Source organism: Mytilus californianus, unplaced genomic scaffold, assembly GCF_021869535.1.
Source record: "Mytilus californianus isolate M0D057914Y unplaced genomic scaffold, xbMytCali1.0.p SCAF_7, whole genome shotgun sequence".
NCBI classification, from domain to species: Eukaryota; Metazoa; Mollusca; class Bivalvia; order Mytilida; family Mytilidae; genus Mytilus; species Mytilus californianus.
This window is the reverse complement of record NW_026262723.1, coordinates 45,773,167-45,779,508: the sequence shown is the minus strand read 5'-3', so window position 1 is coordinate 45,779,508 and position 6,342 is coordinate 45,773,167.

Genomic DNA, 6,342 nt, shown 5'->3' with positions numbered 1-6,342 from the left:
TTCCAACTTTGTGCTAGCTACGAAAAAAATTGCCAAAAGAATGAACTGTCAACGATCCGTGGCTTCATAAAAATATAAATCAATTGTTTTAAAAACAATTGTTAACGGTCTTTCCCCTCCGAAACATGATTGATTGATTGATTGATTAATTGGTTGGTTGGTTGGTTGGTTGGTTGACTGATATAGTAATTAAACACATGGGATAGGGTCTCTTGGAACAAGCGAAAAAGAAACAAATGAGATCTTGGACCCCGTATTAAACAGATTGATTGATTGATTGATTGGTTGGTTGGTTGATTGATTGATTGATTGATTGATTGATTGATTGGAAGTTTGCACAGCACTCTCTCTATGCGAGGCATCGGACTTAACGTTAATATTCTGAGCGAACGTGGCTGCGTATTTGTACATCCCGGACAGCCAAACGGACGGCCAGGGTTTCCCAATGAATAAAAATCCTTACATCTTCATTTTATAAATGTTCTCTTTTTTCTTTTTTAACTTCATGTTGTTTTTTTTTTATTTGTTGTGTGTGCATTTTAGTTGAGCTTGTAGGAAAACTGAGAAACAATTTGACGTGGAAGTTTCACTTTCTTTATTTGGATTTGGAATTTTTTATTCTAAATTTAGGTCCGCACGCGCGGTGGTGTTTATGAAGTCACGTATCGCTCAAATATATATATCTTTTCAGGGGAGACCGTTGAACAGAGCACATGTGTATTGATCAGAGAAACACGATAACTATTGGTTTTATTTTGTACAGGTCATTGATGTCGGATCATGCATGCATTTTACGTACACATGTTTACAGGAGCACAGATTTGTATTTTAATGCATGTTTAGAAATTTGATTGTAGGATTTCAGTAATATTTACGAACTTGGGAGCGATTTCTACGTCATTGATTTTAATTTCTCAATCAAGCGGACCGCACGTGTCTAACGGGAATATATTTTCTTGATTCATTTTACAGGTAAACTATTGTCTAATCGCTGATCACGAGTCTTCATTCATTGCATGCACACAAAAATAATGCTGTTGTTATGGTATTTTAACAAAACGTTTATCGATTAATTTCAGAAAATACATGAATTGGAGCAGATTTTTGCAGGGATGGATTTCTATTTACGAAAGAAATTTGTACATAAGAAGGATTAGCATTAAAGTGTACGGGACTAAAAGCGATTTTCTTTTCATAGAAATGGGATAACTAAAAAAAAAATCAGTTGAAAAAAGGGGGGGGGGAGAGAGTGTAGTGGTAGACTGTGGTTGATGATTGAGATAAAAAACATTTACAACATGATAGCTGCAAAGTAATTTGTTGATTCGACCATAACAGGGACATTGACTTTGCAATAAAATGACGCGTACCATTTCGACAAAAAATTTCTAGTAAGGACGTGTCGTGACAAACATTTTGGTGAGATTGTTTTGTCGATATCTATAACTCTTTCTAGGAAGAAATTGTAAGTCTTCAAATTGTTCATTTACATAATTTGTTTTTTACATAATGTCAGTTTGTTATCAAAGTTCATTTTCTCTTTCTTTTCCTTTAAATAGTCAATTTCTTATTACCTGATCAGAGGTCCCACGAGAGGAAATTACGGTACAATATTTTTTTAACAAAAAATCTTTTATATAATTTTAAATATTTTTTTAATTGATTTCAGTATAGAGGTAGAACTCCTCGCAGTTCCTCCTGTGTCTCAGCTTCAAACAAGTAAATTCCACGTATATTGTCTGAGGTATAATGTTGTTTATAAATAAACTCATTATAGATACCAGGATTAAAATTTTGTACACAAGACGCACGTGTCGTCTACAAAAGACTCATCAATTACGCTTAAATCAAAAAATTTCAATATTGCCAAATAAAGTATCAAGTTGAAGACTTTTAAAGACCCAAAATTCCGAAAAATTTTGCCAAATAAAGTTAAGGTAAACTATTTCTGGGGTAGATATACCAACTAAAATATGTCCCTGAATATGTAATAAAACTTTATATGGTTTGAATATAACCTTTTCCTTGTAATTCTAGGCATCATCCCTTGATTCCAATATATTGAGACGAATGAGGATCTTGGGACTAAAATAGGAAGTCCACGTTTAAATCTGGATTTATTACATTGGTTGGGGTGCTATGAGTATGATAACAATATCGTACCCTAGCAATCATTTAGTGAACAATTTCTGACATTCCCCGTTAAAAGCATGTGCGAATGTAATGTTAGTTTTGTGTTTAAGTAATGTAAAGTGAAGTTTTTTGTTGAAAGTTTTTATATTGTCTTTTTGTTGTTGGTCTTTATGTATATCTTTTATTAATTGCTCTTCCTATGTATATCTGCATTAGCATAATGATGAATTGTGTTTTACGCAGTTGCTTTTTGCTATCATTTTGCAGACGTTTAATAACAGAAATAATTTTAAACACTTTCATATTTCAATACGGGTATATGATAATATTCATTATTATCTTTCAAATCAGTTACTGGGACTTGAAAGTGAATTTGGAAGAGCCATTTTGTCTTACTGAAAATAAAGTGTTCGAAAATTTCAAAGATCATTTTTTCAGAAAATTTTATCTTATCGCAATTATATAATACATATCATGTGAATTATTTTGTGGTTCATAATTTTGAATAAAAACAAATATATAAATGTTTTAAATGCTTCTGATTTTTCATTATCATAGTGTGGGAACGGAACTGTACGGATTTTTAATTTTTTGGTCATTCGGGAGACTGTCAAGCGGGGCTCCGACATTCGAAAAAATAACAAGTTGCTAGACGGAAAGTTTGATGAACTCAATTGTTACAATATAACGTTTCTGCTTCAAGATTTGGTAAGGAAAACGTTCTATATGTAAATATGAACCAATCAAATAATAATAACGATATATGCATCCAAACGTTTTCCTTAGAATGGTGGAGCTCCGAGTAAATCGATCAAATCTGTCACACAACAGCGATAATAAATGTCAAAACACATTGAAAAACCAATCGTTGCTACCAGAATTTTCACATGTACCTTTTCTGGTATATAGTCTTACCTGTCTGAAAGTTTAATAGCCATTTTCCCAGTAGAAATCGAAAAATATTCATTATCTCAATGTCGGATATTTTTAAGAGATATTACAACTACATTTCTGTTCTATTCATTTCAGATTCTATCTCACTTTGTAAATTTATTAATATAATTAACTTTGCTGAACGGCTAGAATAACTTTTCTATTTTTGCAATTTCAGGGGCCAAATAACGCCTCTCATCACACCTTCTTTTTGTTCTTTCAAAGCACTATGTCTTTTATTTATAACAGCTCCAGAGAAATTGTAAATGTATAAAAAAAATCTAGGAAAAAATTGTAAGCTCAAATGCATATCCTTTTCACGTGTATGAAATCTAATTATAATTAAGAAGTAGTTCTATGGATACAAAATGCCAACTGCCATGTCTTATTTTTGGAGATATGGTTACGCCCATGTTATCAAGTGCAAAACCAAATAAATAAATCCAATGAACTTTGAACAAAAAAGGTACACAATGGCGTTTTGTAATAAAGTTACTTCCAATATTACATTGAAACACACTTAACCAGTTAAAAAGGAGCTGCAGTTTCGAAAAACATAACCTTTTTCATGTTTATTGATATAATCCTTATTTTTCCGTTTGATACCCCCCCCCTCCCCCCCCCCCACATTTTTGGGTCAATGATTGAATTTAGTTGCGTCATTCCCTGTATAGTGGCGAAGTTCAGATGTGATGATGACCCGTTAGACTTGCTACATGTCCCTTCTTAATTTTCTTTTTTTTTCAATTTTGCCCCTTTAACAATTTTACCGCTATAACTAAGTATTTCCATTATACTGACATCTGGAAAGGGCAATCAGTTTACTGGCAGTTTTCAGTAAACATATAAATAAATAAGAAAGAAATATAGAAAGGGAATTGTAGCAAGTCTAATGACCCGTGTATATAGCAAATCACAAATACACCGTTTAGTGGTGCACCTGACAGAGGCTGGACGTACAGATTAGGTAAAAGGTAAAAGGTACTATTGGTATCGGTATCGGATTCGACCCGGAACTTGTTATTATTGGTAGTATTAATTATGTGGAAAACAAAAGGGTATGGAATGGTGAAACTTTTAATCAAAACCATTGTCCTATATTAGTTATATATAAAGTTAAATTCTTTGATTCGTCGTTTTTACGTCATATCGGCTAACAAATTGGACCTCGTTATTTAAGTAGTATATATATATGTCTTACAAAGGAGGTAGGAATCAAGACCAGTGATGGTAGTTTCGTGATGTGTTTTAAATTGATTTTCGTTTTGAGAATGCCAACAACCTAGTAAATACGTTACACTTACAAAGAGGAAATAAAAGTCCTTATCCGTCACACTTGATATGAAATGTAGGAGAATGTTGTTTCTAAATGCAATTTACGCCTTTACTGAATAGGACGAAAAAACAGCAGCTTTATCGTACAAATCAACAGATAATAAAATTTAATATTTATTAAGTTTAATGTGACAGTATATAAAGGTTAGTCAACACTTAAATATTTCAGCAACTTTATTCTTAATTGGGTTGCGGTGTTTTGGTACGTATCAATTCAATATGTGTCTTGTATGTAAACTTTCATGATTTCAAATAAAAAAGAAGTTTTAAGACTTAATAAAATTTAATCAAACAAAACAAATGTGACGAGAAGAGACATTCGCTCATGCTATTAAAACTGGATTCCGTAGTGTTAGTTTTCAATAGATATCTAATTTAAAGAATAATATATTTATTTTTTTCGTAATTCTATTATGGCTTATGAGGCATTTGAACGAATTATTCTTGCGAGCCCTAACAAATCACACAAATTCACGAATTCCTTACGATTTGGCCATTTTTACGACCGATTTAAGAGTTGTTACGAGTTATTATGAACTATTTATGGTTTATTACGAGTTATTACGATGTAATTACGGCGAAATTCCACGATTTAATATGAGTTGTCACAGATAACTGCGAGCAACTAACGGGCATTTTACGAGTTCTTTAAGGATTGTTACGAGTATATTACGGAACGTTTCTTTTCATAGAAGCTTTAACGTGTTAGTTACGACCTTTTTACGTGTTGTTACGAAAAGTTACGATTTTGCAGCTTTAATAACTTTCCAAAATCGTAAACAATACGTAAAGTATGCATAGCTATTTGCAAAATTCTCGTAACTACAAGTGAAGTGCTCGTAATAACTAGTTACAATACGTAAAGCCATCGTAACACGACCCGAATGAAATCGTAAACAACACGCGTTAGTAAACCAATTTGATCTGAAACGGTTAATTTGATTTTCACGATTCTTTTAAGACTGAACAATATGCTTTCAGTTATTTTCAGACTTATCCATTGCGGTAAATGCAGTACTGTTCAGACAATTTGCTTGCGGTCAATTTAGAACTGTTAAGTCTATGTCCAGACTTTTCAGTAGTTATTATTTACATCAACAACAAACTGAATAGTATTTTAAAGATACTACTGAACAGCACTGAATTGCCTGCAAGCGAATTGTCTGAACAATACTGAATTACCGCAGTGGTTAAGTCTGAAAAAAAATTACTGAAAAACTGAACATGAATGAATAATTTATTGTTCAGACTTTTCAGATGATGCTAAGATCAAACTGACCGTTTCAGACTAAAATTAATTTAGTAGTGACGTAAGCACTCGTAATATTCCGTGAACAAATCTTAAAAAAAAATGTTCATTTAAGGATTCTTGAGAGCAGTTTACGGATGGTTACGTGTTATTTTCAGCGGTTTACTAAACTTTAAACGATTGTTACGTGTTATTTACAGAAAAAATCAATCCGTGCACAATCATAAGAACATTTTTTACATGTAAAAATATTGCCTCTCCTTTCACGGATCATTACGAATGTCTCAGAGTTGATGCGAGTTGTGACGAGTTATTTACGGATACCAGCTAGTTATTTACGGATGCTTGCCTAAGGACTCTAAAAATATCCATTTAGTTATGACAGATTATGTATATCTTTCATCAATTATTGTTTAGACACATTTATATCCTGACCAGTTTAATTAACTTGTGCGCCAGAAATTCTTGAAGTATTTTTTATATGTCAATTTTAAAGAACGGAACGACAACAAAACAAAAACAAAGATATCTTCAATTAAGCATGCGGATGACAACAATAGACACGTGTTTGTATAATATATGTTTCTATCCCTAGCCTAGAAAAAATGTGAATAAGTTAAATAGAAGCTTAAAGCGGGGGGTTTTTTTAGAAGCATTTTTGAACATTATAGAAGTTTTCTTAATTGTTAACC